This window comes from Nerophis lumbriciformis, linkage group LG30 (genome assembly GCF_033978685.3).
Source record: "Nerophis lumbriciformis linkage group LG30, RoL_Nlum_v2.1, whole genome shotgun sequence".
Lineage (NCBI taxonomy): Eukaryota > Metazoa > Chordata > Actinopteri > Syngnathiformes > Syngnathidae > Nerophis > Nerophis lumbriciformis.
In genome coordinates this window covers 29,408,653-29,425,430 of record NC_084577.2, presented here as the reverse complement: position 1 = coordinate 29,425,430, position 16,778 = coordinate 29,408,653, and the positions used below count along the sequence as shown (strand labels likewise).

At 43.0% G+C, this 16,778-nt stretch overlaps 1 protein-coding gene across 1 annotated transcript in view; it reads left to right on the top strand.

Moving 5' to 3' along the window:
- Window positions 1-16,778, top strand: part of grm5b (glutamate receptor, metabotropic 5b) — a 222,544-nt gene that overhangs the window by 137,531 nt on the left and 68,235 nt on the right. The window lies entirely within an intron of this gene.

Here is a 16,778-nt window from a genome sequence, read left to right as displayed (position 1 = left end):
ACTATGGACTGGACTCTCACACTATTATGTTAGATCCACTATGAACTGGACTCTCACACTATTATGTTAGATCCACTATGGACTGGACTCTCACACTATTATGTTAGATCCACTATGGACTGGACTCTCACTATTATATTAGATCCACTATGGACTGGACTCTCACACTATTATGTTAGATCCACTATGGACTGGACTCTCACACTATTATGTTAGATCCACTATGGACTGGACTCTCACACTTTTATGTTAGATCCACTATGGACTGGACTCTCACACTATTATGTTAGATCCACTATGGACTGGACTCTCACACTATTATGTTAGATCCACTATGGACTGGACTCTCACTATTATGTTAGATCCACTATGGACTGGACTCTCACACTATTATATTAGATCCACTATGGACTGGACTCTCACACTATTATGTTAGATCCAAAAAAGTACAAACGAAAAGCGCGCACAGTGGCGGAGAAACAACTTGGCTATGAAAACAAATACTTGCACAAAGGCAGAAACTATGAACAACAAAAAAACACTAACTGTGGCATTAATAAACAAAACTTACTTGGCATGGACAAAAGGAGCAGCATGAACGATGGACATGAAACAAGTGTCAGGAATGTGGGATGTCGCCAGAACGACAAACTGAAAACAATGAACTTAAATACTATAGACATGATTAGTGAAAGCAGGTGCGTGACTCAAAACGTGAAACAGGTGCGTGACGTGACAGGTGAAAAGTAATGGTTGCTATGGTGACAAAACAAAACAAAAGTGCACAAAAAGTCCAAAAACAAAACCGAACATGACTAAAACAAAACATGATCACACAGACATGACAACAGTTACTCGTTACTTTATTTCAAAAGTAACTCAGTTACTAACTCAATTACTTACACTAAAAAGTAATGCGTTACTGTGAAAAGTAACTATTTAGTTACTTCTTTAAAAAACAAAAAAACAATTTAAGGCTCCCATTAATGTCCTTTTAGCCTTCATTTCAGTACTGTTATTGCACTGGAGAATAATAAGGAAGGCACACATGACATACACAAAGCCTAACCAGGCGTTTTTTTCTCTCTAGGAATTGTGAAATAAAATCATGTCTTCATGAGATCAACACTGTACTGAAGCCCAGAACACTCTACACATTTCCCCAGTTTTAGTTTAGAGAAAAGGAAAGATTGGCCTGGCCCACTATGATCCCTCTTTATGTTTGTGAACTTTATAGTCTATACATTTAGAGTGATGTGATAATCAAACACTCTAGAAATCTAGAATGAAAGAGTATATAAGAGAATTGACAGAGTGTGTGTACCTTCAGTGCTGAATGATGAGCAGAGGCAGAGTTTGGAGTGTTTTCTTTAGCTCGCTTTCCATGTTTATGTCCTCACTGTCCACTGTGTCCAGGAACTTGGAAAATGTTGTCGTGCCATTTGCCGTTTGACGCCTGGTATCATGCTAATTAGCTGCCTGAAAGCAGGTGACTCCACTGTAGAAATAGCCTGCATGTCCTCTAGCACACACGCTGCAATGGCTCTATCAATGTTGTCCTGGCTAGCAGTGCCTCGTTAAACTCCAGCCTTTGAAGTGGCATCGGAGTCTGTGTCTCTCTTTACTAGTTTCCTTGAAGCATGTTGCTTTTGTAGCTGTTTCAGCAGATTTGATTCGCTGTTTTGGGCAGTAGATAGGATCTTTGATCCAAGACACAACTTATTTATTATTTATTTATTTGACTAAAATGTTATTTTCTTTGTGCTCGACAAAAGAAAAGTAGTGAGAATATCTCCATGTTAAGAAACTCGACTTCGGCTCCGCCAAGATGTCTTGTTAGTAAACACAAACACGGGTGACTCCACTGTAGAAATAGCCTGCATGTCTTCTAGCACATATGCTGCAATGGCTCTATCAATGTTGTTCTGGCTAGCAGTTCCTCGTTAAAATCCAGCCTTTGAAGTGGCATCGGAGTCTGTGTCTCTCTTTACTAGTTTCCTTGAAGCATGTTGCTTTTGTAGCTGTTTCAGCAGATTTGATTTGCTGTTTTGGGCAGTAGATAGGATCTTTGATCCAAGACACAACTTACATTTAACTCAAATGTTGTTTTCTTTGTGCTCGACAAAAGAAAAGTAGTGAGAATATCTCCATGTTAAGAAACTCGACTTCGGCTCCACCATGTCTTGTTAGTAAATACAGACACGACCCCCCCCTCACACACACACACCCACACCCACACACAGCGCACCTCTTAGGACGACACCGCAGCTCTCCAATAAAACACACTCAGATCTTCTCAGTTTCTAGCCGATACTATATAAAAAATAACGTAAAATAACGCAGTAACGCATCATGTAGTAACGGTAACTGAGTTACTGAATATAAAAAATAACGGGTTGGACTACTCATTAGCGGCGGTATAGTACCGAATATGTACCTCTGGATTGGCAGACCGGGGTGGTGGTTCCTCTCTTTAAGAAGGGGAACCGGAGGGTGTGTTCTAACTATCGTGGGATCACACTCCTCAGCCTTCCCGGTAAGGTCTATTCAGGTGTACTGGAGAGGAGGCTACGCCAGATAGTCGAACCTCGGATTCAGGAGGAACAGTGTGGTTTTCGTCCTGGTCGTGGAACTGTGGACCAGCTCTATACTCTGGGCAGGGTCCTTGAGGGTGCATGGGAGTTTGCCCAACCAGTCTACATGTGCTTTGTGGACTTGGAGAAGGCATTCGACCGTGTACCCCGGGAAGTCCTGTGGGGAGTGCTCAGAGAGTATGGGGTAACGGACTGTCTTATTGTGGCAGTTCGCTCCCTGTATGATCAGTGTCAGAGCTTGGTCCGGCAGTAAGTCAGACACGTTTCCGGTGAGGGTTGGACTCCGCCAAGGCTGCCCTTTGTCACCGATTCTGTTCATAACCTTTATGGACAGAATTTCTAGGCGCAGTCAAGGCGTTGAGGGGATCTGGTTTGGTGGCTGCAGGATTAGGTCTCTGCTATTTGCAGATGATGTGGTCCTGATGGCTTCCTCCGGCCAAGATCTTCAGCTCTCACTGGATCGGTTCGCAGCCGAGTGTGAAGCGACTGGGATGGGAATCAGCACCTCCAAGTCCGAGTCCATGGTTCTCTCCCGGAAAAGGGTGGAGTGCCATCTCCAGGTTGGGGAGGAGCTCTTGCCCCAAGTGGAGGAGTTCAAGTACCTCGGAGTCTTGTTCACGAGTGGGGGAAGAGTGGATCGTGAGATCGACAGGCGGATCGGTGCGGCGTCTTCAGTAATGCGGACGCTGTATCGATCCGTTGTGGTGAAGAAGGAGCTGAGCCGGAAGGCAAAGCTCTCGATTTACCGGTCGATCTACGTTCCCATCCTCACCTATGGTCATGAGCTTTGGGTCACGACCGAAAGGACAAGATCACGGGTACAAGCGGCCGAAATGAGTTTCCTCCGCCGAGTGGCGGGGCTCTCCCTTAGAGATAGGGTGAGAAGCTCTGTCATTCGGGGGGAGCTCAAAGTAAAGCCGCTGCTCCTCCACATGGAGAGGAGCCAGATGAGGTGGTTCGGGCATCTGGTCAGGATGCCACCCGAACCCCTCCCTAGGAAGGTGTTTCGGGCACGTTCGACCGGTAGGAGGCCACGGGGAAGACCCAGGACACGTTGGGAAGACTATCTCTCCCGGCTGGCCCGGGAACGCCTCGGGATCCCCCGGGAGGAGCTGGACGAAGTGGCTGGGGAGAGGGAAGTCTGGGTTTCCCTGCTTAAGCTGCTGCCCCCGCGACCCGACCTCGGATAAGCGGAAGAAGATGGATGGATGGATGGAGTATTGCGGTACTATACTAGTACCAGTATACCGTACAACCCTAAGCACACACATTGAGTTCAGAAGTCACCTTGTACAGTTTTCTTCTGGAAATTCGACAGAGGAAGAAATGCAATAAAACATTTTGGATGTTGTACAATGTGAAGACTCAAACATGATCAAAGAATATTGTCCAAAATATCAGTCAGCCTTGACTTTGACTTCAGGCTGTCAGTTGGGATGAAGTCTCGCATGAAAAGCAACTAAACCAAAGAAAAGAATATTCACTTTTCTCACTTCTTCCCTCTCCGCCCTAACACCACTCCACTTCTGACATTTTACTTTCCCTCCACCCTCGACACGTTCCTTACGCGCTTCCTGCTCTCATTTAACCTCGGGGCATGTCTGACACGCCGGAGAAGAACTGCTTCTACTCACCTAAATATGTGGGCTGGACTGGATTGAGGTGGAATTGAAACTCTTGTTGCAGGCAAGATGCATTTCATTGTTCATTTTTATTTGTTCAAGCAGGTAAAAACTCATCAATGCATAAAACAACAACAAAAAACAAGAGCAGTCACACATTATAGTTAAATGTACAAACTACTTACGACATTAAAATAACAAGCAAAAAGTCAAAAATAAAAAATTTCAATTAAAATAATATAAAAACAAGTAAAATGCCCAATAGAACTAGTTGGACTGGACTCTCACTATTATGTTAGATCCACTATGGACTGGACTCTCACTGTTATGTTAGATCCACTATGGACTGGACTCTCACTATTATGTTAGATCCAATATGGACTGGACTCTCACTATTATGTTAGATCCACTATGGACTGGACTCTCACACTATTATGTTAGATCCACTATGGACTGGACTCTCACACTATTATGTTAGATCCACTATGGACTGGACTCTCACACTATTATGTTAGATCCACTATGGACTGGACTCACACTATTATGTTAGATCCACTATGGACTGTACTCTCACTATTATGTTAGATCCACTATGGACTAGACTCTCACTATTATGTTAGATCCACTATGGACTGGACTGTCACTATTATGCTAGATCCACTATGGACTGGACTCTCACTGTTATGTTAGATCCACTATGGACTGGACTCTCACACTATTATGTTAGATCCACTATGGACTGGACTCTCACTATTATGTTAGATCCACTATGGGCTGGACTCTCACTATTATGTTAGATCCACTATGGACTGGACTCTCACACTATTATGGTAGATCCACTATGGACTGGACTCTCACTATTATGTTAGATCCACTATGGACTGGACTCTCACTATTATGTTAGATCCACTATGGACTGGACTCTCATTATTATGTTAGATCCACTATGGACTGGAATCTCACACTATTATGTTAGATCCACTATGGACTTGACTCTCATTATTATGTTAGATCCACTATGGACTGGACTCTCACTATTATGTTAGATCCACTATGGACTGGACTCTCACACTATTATGTTAGATCCACTATGGACTGGACTCTCACAATATTATGTTAGATCCACTATGGACTGGACTCTCACTATTATGTTAGATCCACTATGGACTGGACTCTCACACTATTATGTTAGATCCACTATGGACTGGACTCTCACACTATTATGTTAGATCCACTATGGACTGGACTCACACTATTATGTTAGATCCACTATGGACTGGACTCTCACTATTATGTTAGATCCACTATGGACTAGACTCTCACTATTATGTTAGATCCACTATGGACTGGACTCTCACTATTATGTTAGATCCACTATGGACTGGACTCTCACTATTATGCTAGATCCACTATGGACTGCACTCTCACACTATTATGTTAGATCCACTATGGACTGGACTCTTACTATTATGTTAGATCCACTATGGACTGGACTCTCACTATTATGTTAGATCCACTATGAACTGGACTCTCACTATTATGTTAGATCCACTATGGACTGGACTCTCACACTATTATGTTAGATCCACTATGGACTGGGCTCTCACTCTATTATGTTAGATCCACTATGGACTGGACTCTCACACTATTATGTTAGATCCACTATGGACTGGACTCTCACTATTATGTTAGATCCAGTATGGACTGGACTTTCACTATTATGTTAGATCCACTATGGACTGGACTCTTACTATTATGTTAGGTGCACTATGGACTGGACTCTCACTATTATGTTAGATCCACTATGGACTGGACTCTCACTATTATGTTAGATCCACTATGGACTGGACTCTCACTATTATGTTAGATCCACTATGGACTGGACTTTCACTATTATGTTGGATCCACTATGGACTGGACTCTTACTATTATGTTAGATGCACTATGGACTGGACTCTCACTATTATGTTAGATCCACTATGGACTGGACTCTCACTATTATGTTAGATCCACTATGGACTGGACTCTCTCACAATATTATGTTAGATCCACTATTGACTTGACTCTCACACTATTATGTTAGATCCACTATGGACTGGACTCTCACTATTATGTTAGATCCACTATGGACTGGACTCTCACTATTATGTTAGATCCACTATGGACTGGACTCTCACTATTATGTTAGATCCACTATGGACTGGACTCTCACACTATTATGTTAGATCCACTATGGACTGGACTCTCACTATTATGTTAGATCCACTATGGACTGGACTCTCACACTATTATGTTAGATCCACTATGGACTGGACTCTCACAATATTATGTTAGATCCACTATGGACTGGACTCTCACACTATTATGTTAGATCCACTATGGACTGGACTTTCACTATTATGTTAGATCCACTATGGACTGGACTCTCACACTATTATGTTAGATCCACTATGGACTGGACTCTCACACTATTATGTTAGATCCACTATGGACTGGACTCTCACACTATTATGTTAGATCCACTATGGACTGGACTTTCACACTATTATGTTAGATCCACTGTGGACTGGACTCTCACAATATTATGTTAGATCCACTATGGACTGGACTCTCACAATATTATGTTAGATCCACTATGGATTGGACTCTCAGACTATTTTGTTAGATCCACTATGGACTGCACTCTCACTATTATGTTAGATCCACTATGGACTGGACTCTCACACTATTATGTTAGATCGACTATGGACTGGACTCACACTATTATGTTAGATCCACTATGGACTGGACTCTCACTATTATGTTAGATCCACTATGGACTGGACTCTCACACTATTATGTTAGATCCACTATGGACTGGACTCTCACACTATTATGTTAGATCCACTATGGACTGGACTCTCACACTATTATGTTAGATCCACTGTGGACTGGACTCTCACACTATTATGTTAGATCCACTATGGACTGGACTCTCACTATTATGCTAGATCCACTATGGACTGGACTTTCATACTATTATGTTAGATCCACTATGAACTGGACTCTCACTATTATGTTAGATCCACTATGGACTGGACTCTCACTATTATGTTAGATCCACAATGGACTGGACTCTCACAATATTATGTTAGATCCACTATGGACTGGACTCTCACACTATTATGTTAGATCCACTATGGACTGGACTCTCACACTATTATGTTAGATCCACTATTGACTGGACTCTCACACTATTATGTTAGATCCACTATGGACTGGACTCTCACTATTATGTTAGATCCACTATGGACTGGACTCTCACACTATTATGTTAGATCCACTATGGACTGGACTCTCACTATTATGTTAGATCCACTATGGACTGGACTCTCACACTATTATGTTAGATCCACTATGGACTGGACTCTCACACTATTATGTTAGATCCACTATGGACTGGACTCTCACTATTATGTTAGATCCACTATGGACTGGACTCTCACTATTATGTTAGATCCACTATGGACTGGACTCTCACACTATTATGGTAGATCTACTATGGACTGGACTCTCACTATTATGTTAGATCCACTATGGACTGGACTCTCACTATTATGTTAGATCCACTATGGACTAGACTCTCACTATTATGTTAGATCCACTATGGACTGGACTCTCACTATTATGTTAGATCCACTATGGACTGGACTCTCACTATTATGCTAGATCCACTATGGACTGGACTCTCACTGTTATGTTAGATCCACTGTGGACTGGACTCTCACAATATTATGTTAGATCCACTATGGACTAAATCGGAGGTCTCAAGGTTGGCAAGTATGTGTTAAGCAGTGTCAGCTAAGATTTATCTGAGAGCTAGATGCAGTCATCCAAAGAGCCATAGGTTCCCTACCCCTGATGTATATATTAAGAAAACCACTATATTGTGATACATACTAAATCTGTATCGGGATATATATATCTTTTTGTCCACATGGATGAGAACATGTAAATGGATCCTGTTGTTGCCAAAGATACCTTTTTGTGTTTTTAGTCGCTGGTATTGAGAGCTCAGTTTGACCTTTTCCTGCACAGAATGATGCAGTGCCATTAAATTGAGTGGTTGAGCTCGCTAAAATATATAAGCACGCTTCCACAGATAATCCTTTATTTTTTTTATTTTTTTTGCACAGTTTCCCCATCATGATTGTGCCAAACTGTAAACAACAAATATTCATCTTATCCTGATTATCCAGGAATCGTTCAATTGCGGGTGCATTAATACGGCGAAAAAGTATGATAATTATATAATATGCAGCGTATTTAATTGCTTCCTGTCTGAATATTTCATGTTTGACATCTGGCATCATTCCTTTTCTTCCCGGATGTGCGCCCCTCATTAATCAGATTAAAAGGCTATTTTAACAAATTATGCAGGGCTTCCTGGGTAGGAAATGAATTGACCCTTCATTTAACCCGGCACCAGGAAAAAGGTAGTTAAGAGAAATGCCCCCAAGAAACAGCCACGTGGGAGTGGGAATACGAGGAAACTGATTGAATTTCAAATGATTGTCCTGTGCTAACTGGGCTTCGACAACTAAGCTAACCCAGTATTATTAATATGTTTGTCCTGCACAATCTGATTGGCTGCCAGGCCCAAGTCAGCTCTAGTCATACTTGCCAACCTTGAGACCTCCGATTTCGGGAGGTGGGGGGTGGGGGTTGGGGGGCGTGGTCGGGGGTGGGCCGGGGGGCGTGGTTGGGGGCGTGGTTAAGACATATATATATATATAAGAAATACTTGACTTTCAGTGAATTCTAGCTATATATATACAGGTAAAAGCCAGTAAATTAGAATATTTTGAAAAACTTGATTTATTTCAGTAATTGCATTCAAAAGGTGTAACTTGTACATTATATTTATTCATTGCACACAGACTGATGCATTCAAATGTTTATTTCATTTAATTTTGATGATTTGAAGTGGCAACAAATGAAAATCCAAAATTCCGTGTGTCACAAAATCAGAATATTACTTAAGGCTAATACAAAAAAGGGATTTTTAGAAATGTTGACAACTGAAATACCATGGTCCGTAAACCAGGCACGGGTAGATTTTGCGCTGTGTGCAGGCGCCAAGTCCTGTTGGAACTTGAAATCTCCATCTCCATAGAGCAGGTCAGCAGCAGGAAGCATGAAGTGCTCTAAAACTTGCTGGTAGACGGCTGCGTTGACCCTGGATCTCAGGAAACAGAGTGGACCGACACCAGCAGATGACATGGCACCCCAAACCATCACTGATGGTGGAAACTTTACACTAGACTTCAGGCAACGTGGATCCTGTGCCTCTCCTGTCTTCCTCCAGACTCTGGGACCTCGATTTCCAAAGGAAATGCAAAATTTGCTTTCGTCAGAAAACATGACTTTGGACCACTCAGCAGCAGTCCAGCTGGTGTCGGTCCACTCTGTTTCCTGAGATCCAGGGTCAACGCAGCCGTCTACCAGCAAGTTTTAGAGCACTTCATGCTTCCTGCTGCTGACCTGCTCTATGGAGATGGAGATTTCAAGTTCCAACAGGACTTGGCGCCTGCAAACAGCGCAAAATCTACCCGTGCCTGGTTTACGGACCATGGTATTTCTGTTCTAAATTGGCCCGCCAACTCCCCTGACCATAGCCCCATAGAAAATCTGTGGGGTATTGTGAAAAGGAAGATGCAGAATGCCAGACCCAAAAACGCAGAAGAGTTGAAGGCCACTATCAGAGCAACCTGGGCTCTCATAACACCTGAGCAGTGCCAGAAACTCATCGACTCCATGCCACGCCGCATTAACGCAGTAATTGAGGCAAAAGGAGCTCCAACCAAGTATTGAGTATTGTACATGCTCATATTTTTCATTTTCATACTTTTCAGTTGGCCAACATTTCTAAAAATCCCTTTTTTGTATTAGCCTTAAGTAATATTCTAATTTTGTGACACACGGAATTTTGGATTTTCATTTGTTGCCACTTCAAATCATCAAAATTAAATGAAATAAACATTTGAATGCATCAGTCTGTGTGCAATGAATAAATATAATGTACAAGTTACACCTTTTGAATGCAATTACTGAAATAAATCAAGTTTTTCAAAATATTCTAATTTACTGGCTTTTACCTGTATATATATATATATATATATTTTTTTTTTTTTGTATTATTAATTTTTGCTAAAGAGGGTGCATTTCGATTTCTTACACACACTTGTTATTTCATATGTTGGCCAGAAGGGGGAGCACTTCAAATGTTTTACACACTTGTTATTTCATATGTTGACCAAAGGGGGAGCACTTTTAAAAGCGACACACAGTCCATTTGAAAAATCCCTCCCTTTTGGGACCACCCTCATTTTGATAGATGTCACCACAAATGAGACATTCTCTATTAGATGCAATGTTATCGGGACCATGATTTATGTCATCACTTGTTCACACCTCCTCATATGGAAGATACTTTTCCTTCTTCATGTCTCAAGAAGGGTAGGAATACAAGAACACACACACGTAGACTACAGCATTACCAGGAATAATCAGCAGAGATCAGACCGATCAAATACAAAGGACATATTTTGATGAAAATGACAGACGTTAATAGCGTTCCGGTTCTGTTCTCTCCACCCCCTTCAGTCTAGGAGCCAAAGGCTGTTGCCATGGTTACCGGCCCACGCTCAACCCGCCGTCTGTACTTCATGTATCTCAAGAGCACACCGCTTTATAAGGTGCACACACAATCTGACGCTTTCCTCTGAAATCTACTTATCGTGTAGAAAAGTCGACTATTGTCTGAAGCGAAGCCTTTGCCACCATTCTCCTCCCTGAAGAGTCAGAACTTGACCCACTTTGCCACGTTTCTTTGTTAGAAAATCCATCTCAGTCCTGAAGTCTTCGACTAATAGGGGGAAAATAATGGCAGCATAAATCAAGGCCAGCCCTTGGCGTACTTCATCTGAGCTCATACGTTCAGACAGTAAGTGCACTTTAACCAAAGTGTTTGGGGATTACAGGGAAGAGCTGTCATAAATTGCTTTCCTTCCACCTTGAACGCTGTTTGACTTGACACCTGCAACAATTCACGTTTTGATCCAGGAGTTGAAATACTAAATGTTCTGGAATAACTGATTAATACAAATGGTTTCTGGGTCAATTCATCAGAACAGGACATTGAAAGGATACCTTGGTTTCTGGGTCAATTCATCAGAACAAAACATTGAAAGGATACCTTGGTTTCTAGGTAAATTCATCAGAACAGGACATTCAAGGAGTACCTTGGTTTCTGGGTCAATTCATCAGAACAGGACATTCAAGGAGTACCTTGGTTTTTGGGTCAATTCATCAGAACAGGACATTGAAGGGGTACCTTAGTTCCTGGGTCAGTTCATCAGAACAGGACATTAAAGGGGTACTTTGGTTTCTAGGTCAATTCATCAGAACATGACATTCAAGGAGTACCTTGGTTTCTGGGTCAATTCATAAGAACAGGGCATTAAAGGGGTACCTTAGTTCCTGGGTCAGTTCATCAGAACAGGACATTGAAGGGGTACCTTAGTTCCTGGGTCAATTCATCAGAACAGGACATTGAAGGGTTACCTTGGTTCCTGGGTCAGTTCATCAGAACAGGACATTAGAGGGGTACCTTGGTTCCTCGGTCAGTTCATCAGAACAGGACATTGAAGGGCTATCCTGGTTCATGGGTCAGTTCATGAGAACAGGACATTAGAGGGGTACCTTGGTTCCTCGGTCAATTCATCAGAACAGGACATTGAAGGGTTATCTTGGTTTCTGGGTCAATTCATCAGAACAGGACATTGAAAGGCTATCTTGGTTCATGGGTCAGTTCATCAGAACAGGACATTAGAGGGGTACCTTGGTTCCTCGGTCAGTTCATCAGAACAGGACATTGAAGGGCTATCCTGGTTCATGGGTCAGTTCATCAGAACAGGACATTAGAGGGATACCTTGGTTCCTCGGTCAATTCATCAGAACAGGACATTGAAGGGGTACCTTGGTTTCTGGGTCAATTCATCAGAACAGGACATTGAAGGGTTATCTTGGTTTCTGGGTCAGTTCATCAGAACAGGACATTGAAGGGTTATCTTGGTTTCTGGGTCAATTCATCAGAACAGGACATTGAAGGGCTATCTTGGTTCATGGGTCAGTTCATCAGAACAGGACATTAGAGGGGTACCTTGGTTCATGGGTCAGTTCATGAGAACAGGACGTTAGAGGGGTACCTTGGTTCCTCGGTCAATTCATCAGAACAGGACATTGAAGGGATACTTTGGTTTCTAGGTCAATTCTTTAGAACATGACATTCAAGGAGTACCTTAGTTCCTGGGTCAATTCATCAGAACAGGACATTTAAGGGGTTCCTTGGTTCCTGGGTCAGTTTATCAGAACAGGACATTGAAGGGGTACCTTGGTTTCTGGGTCAATTCATCAGAACAGGACATTGAAGGGTTATCTTGGTTTCTGGGTCAATTCATCAGAACAGGACATTGAAGGGATACCTTGGTTTTTAGGTCAATTCTTTAGAACATGACATTCAAGGAGTACCTTGGTTTCTGGGTCAATTCATCAGAACAGGATATTGAAGGGTTATCTTGGTTTCTGGGTCTATTCATCAGAACAGGACATTAAAGGGGTACTTTGGTTTCTAGGTCAATTCATCAGAACATGACATTCAAGGAGTACCTTGGTTTCTGGGTCAATTCATAAGAACAGGGCATTAAAGGGGTACCTTAGTTCCTGAGTCAATTCATCAGAACAGGACACTGAAGGGGTACCTTAGTTCCTGGGTCAGTTCATCAGAACAGGACATTAAAGGGGTACTTTGGTTTCTGGGTCAATTCATCAGAACAGGACATTGAAGGGCTATCTTGGTTCATGGGTCAGTTCATCAGAACAGGACATTAGAGGGGTACCTTGGTTCCTCGGTCAGTTCATCAGAACAGGACATTGAAGGGTTATCTTTGTTTCTGGGTCAATTCATCAGAACAGGACATTGAAGGGGTACCTTGGTTTCTGGGTCAATTCATCAGAACAGGACATTGATGGGGTACCTTGGTTCCTGGGTCAGTTCATCAGAACAGGACATTAAAGGGGTACTTTGGTTTCTGGGTCAATTCATCAGAACAGGACATTGAAGGGCTATCTTGGTTCATGGGTCAGTTCATCAGAACAGGACATTAGAGGGGTACCTTGGTTCCTCGGTCAGTTCATCAGAACAGGACATTGAAGGGTTATCTTTGTTTCTGGGTCAATTCATCAGAACAGGACATTGAAGGGGTACCTTGGTTTCTGGGTCAATTCATCAGAACAGGACATTGATGGGGTACCTTGGTTCCTGGGTCAGTTCATCAGAACAGGACATTGAAGGGGTACCTTAGTTCCTGGGTCAATTCATCAGAACAGGCCATTGAAGGGTTATCTTGGTTTCTGGGTCAATTCATCAGAACAAGACATTGAAGGGATACCTTGGTTTCTGGGTCAATTCATCAGAACAGGACATTGAAGGGGTACCTTGGTTTCTGGGTCAATTCATCAGAACAGGACAATGAAGGGTTATCTTGGTTTCTGGGTCAATTCATCAGAACAGGACATTGAAGGGCTATCTTGGTTCATGGGTCAGTTCATGAGAACAGGACATTGAAGGGGTACCTTAGTTCCTGGGTCAGTTCATCTGAACAGGACATTGAAGGGGTACCTTGGTTCCTGGGTCAGTTCATCAGAACAGGACATTTAAGGGGTACCTTGGTTCCTGGGTCAGTTCATCAGAACAGGACATTGAAGGGGTACCTTAGTTCCTGGGTCAGTTCATCAGAACAGGACATTGAAGGGGTACCTTGGTTCCTGGGTCAATTCATCAGAACGGGACATTGAAGGGCTATCTTGGTTCATGGGTCAGTTCATGAGAACAGGACATTGATGGGGTACCTTGGATTCTGGGTCAATTCATCAGAACAGGACATTGAAGGGTTACCTTCATGGCGTAGTGGGTAGAGCAACCGTGCCAGAAACCTGAGGGTTGCAGGTTCGCTCCCCGCCTCTTCCCATCCAAATATTGCTGCCGTTGTGTCCTTGGGCGGGACACTTCACCCTTTGCCCCCGGTGCCACTCACACCGGTGAATTGAATGATGAATGATAGGTGGTGGTCGGAGGGGCCGTTGGCGCAAATTGCAGCCACGCTTCCGTCAGTCTACCCCAGGGCAGCTGTGGCTATGAAAGTAGCTTACCACCACCAGGTGTGAATGATTGATGGGTTCTACGTGTAAAGCGACTTTGGGTACTTAGAAAAGCGCAATATAAATCTCAGTTATTATTATTATTATTATTACCTTGGTTCCTGGGTCAATTCATCAGAACAGGACATTGAAGGGTTACCTTGGTTCCTGGGTCAGTTCATCAGAACAGGACACTGAAGGGCTACCTTAGTTCCTGGGTCAGTTCATCAGAACAGGACATTAAAGGGGTACCTTAGTTCCTGGGTCAGTTCATCAGAACAGGACATTAAAGGGGTACTTTGGTTTCTAGGTCATTTCATCAGAACATGACATTCAAGGAGTACCTTGGTTTCTGGGTCAATTAATAAGAACAGGGCATTAAAGGGGTACCTTAGTTCCTGGGTCAGTTCATCAGAACAGGACATTAAAGGGGTACTTTGGTTTCTAGGTCAATTCATCAGAACATGACATTCAAGGAGTACCTTGGTTTCTGGGTCAATTCATAAGAACAGGGCATTAAAGGGGTACCTTAGTTCCTGGGACAGTTTATCAGAACAGGACATTTAAGGGGTACCTTGGTTCCTGGGTCAGTTCATCAGAACAGGACATTGAAGGGCTATCCTGGTTCATGGGTCAGTTCATGAGAACAGGACATTAGAGGGGTACCTTGGTTCCTCGGTCAATTCATCAGAACAAAACATTGAAGGGTTATCTTGGTTTCTGGGTCAATTCATCAGAACAGGACATTGAAGGGCTATCTTGGTTCATGGGTCAGTTCATCGGAACAGGACATTGAAGGGTTATCTTGGTTTCTGGGCCAGTTCATCGGAACAGGATATTGAAGGGCTATTTTGGTTCATGGGCTAGTTCATCGAAACAGGACATTGAAGGGTTACCTTGTTTCCTGGGTCAATTCATCAGAACAGGACATTGAAGGGCTATCTTGGTTCCTCGGTCAGTTCATCAGAACAGGACATTGAAGGGCTATCTTGGTTCATGGGTCAGTTCATCAGAACAGGACATTGATGGGGTACCTTGGTTTCTGGGTCAATTCATCAGAACAGGACATTGAAGGGGTACCTTTGTTTCTGGGTCAATTCATCAGAACATGACATTGAAGGGCTATCTTGGTTCATGGGTCAGTTCATCAGAACAGGACACTGAAGGGCTACCTTAGTTCCTGGGTCAGTTCATCAGAACAGGACATTAAAGGGGTACCTTAGTTCCTGGGTCAGTTCATCAGAACAGGACATTAAAGGGGTACTTTGGTTTCTAGGTCAATTCATCAGAACATGACATTCAAGGAGTACCTTGGTTTCTGGGTCAATTAATAAGAACAGGGCATTAAAGGGGTACCTTAGTTCCTGGGTCAGTTCATCAGAACAGGACATTAAAGGGATACTTTGGTTTCTAGGTCAATTCATCAGAACAGGACATTCAAGGAGTACCTTTGTTTCTGGGTCAATTCATCAGAACATGACATTGAAGGGCTATCTTGGTTCATGGGTCAGGTCATCGGAACAGGACATTGAAGGGTTATCTTGGTTTCTGGGTCAATTCATCAGAACGGGACATTGAAGGACTACCTTGGTTCATGGGTCAGTTCATCAGAACAGGACATTGATGGGGTACCTTGGTTTCTGGGTCAATTCATCAGAACAGGACATTGAAGGGTTACCTTAGTTTCTGGGTCAATTCACCAGAACAGGACATTGAAGGGTTACCTTGGTTCCTGGGTCAATTCATCAGAACAGGACATTGAAGGGATACTTTGGTTTCTAGGTCAATTCATCAGAACAGGACATTCAAGGAGTACCTTGGTTTCTGGGTCAATTCTTCAGAACAGGACATTGAAGGGGTACCTTAGTTCCTGGGTCAGTTCATCAGAACAGGACATTTAAGGGGTACCTTGGTTCCTGGGTCAGTTCATCAGAACAGGACATTGAAGGGGTACCTTGGTTCCTGGGTCAATTCATCAGAACAGGACATTGAAGGGGTACCTTGGTTTCTGGGTCAATTCATCAGAACAGGACATTGAAGGGTTATCTTGGTTTCTGGGTCAATTCATAAGAACAGGGCAATAAAGGGGTACCTTAGTTCCTGGGTCAGTTCATCAGAACAGGACATTGAAGGGGTACCTTGGTTCCTGGGTCAATTCATCAGAACAGGACATTGAAGGGGTACCTTGGTTTCTGGGTCAATTCATCAGAACAGGACAATGAAGGGTTATCTTGGTTTCTGGGTCAATTCATCAGAACAGGACATTGAAGGGGTACCTTGGTTCCTGGGTCAATTCATCAGAACAGGACATTGAAGGGGTACC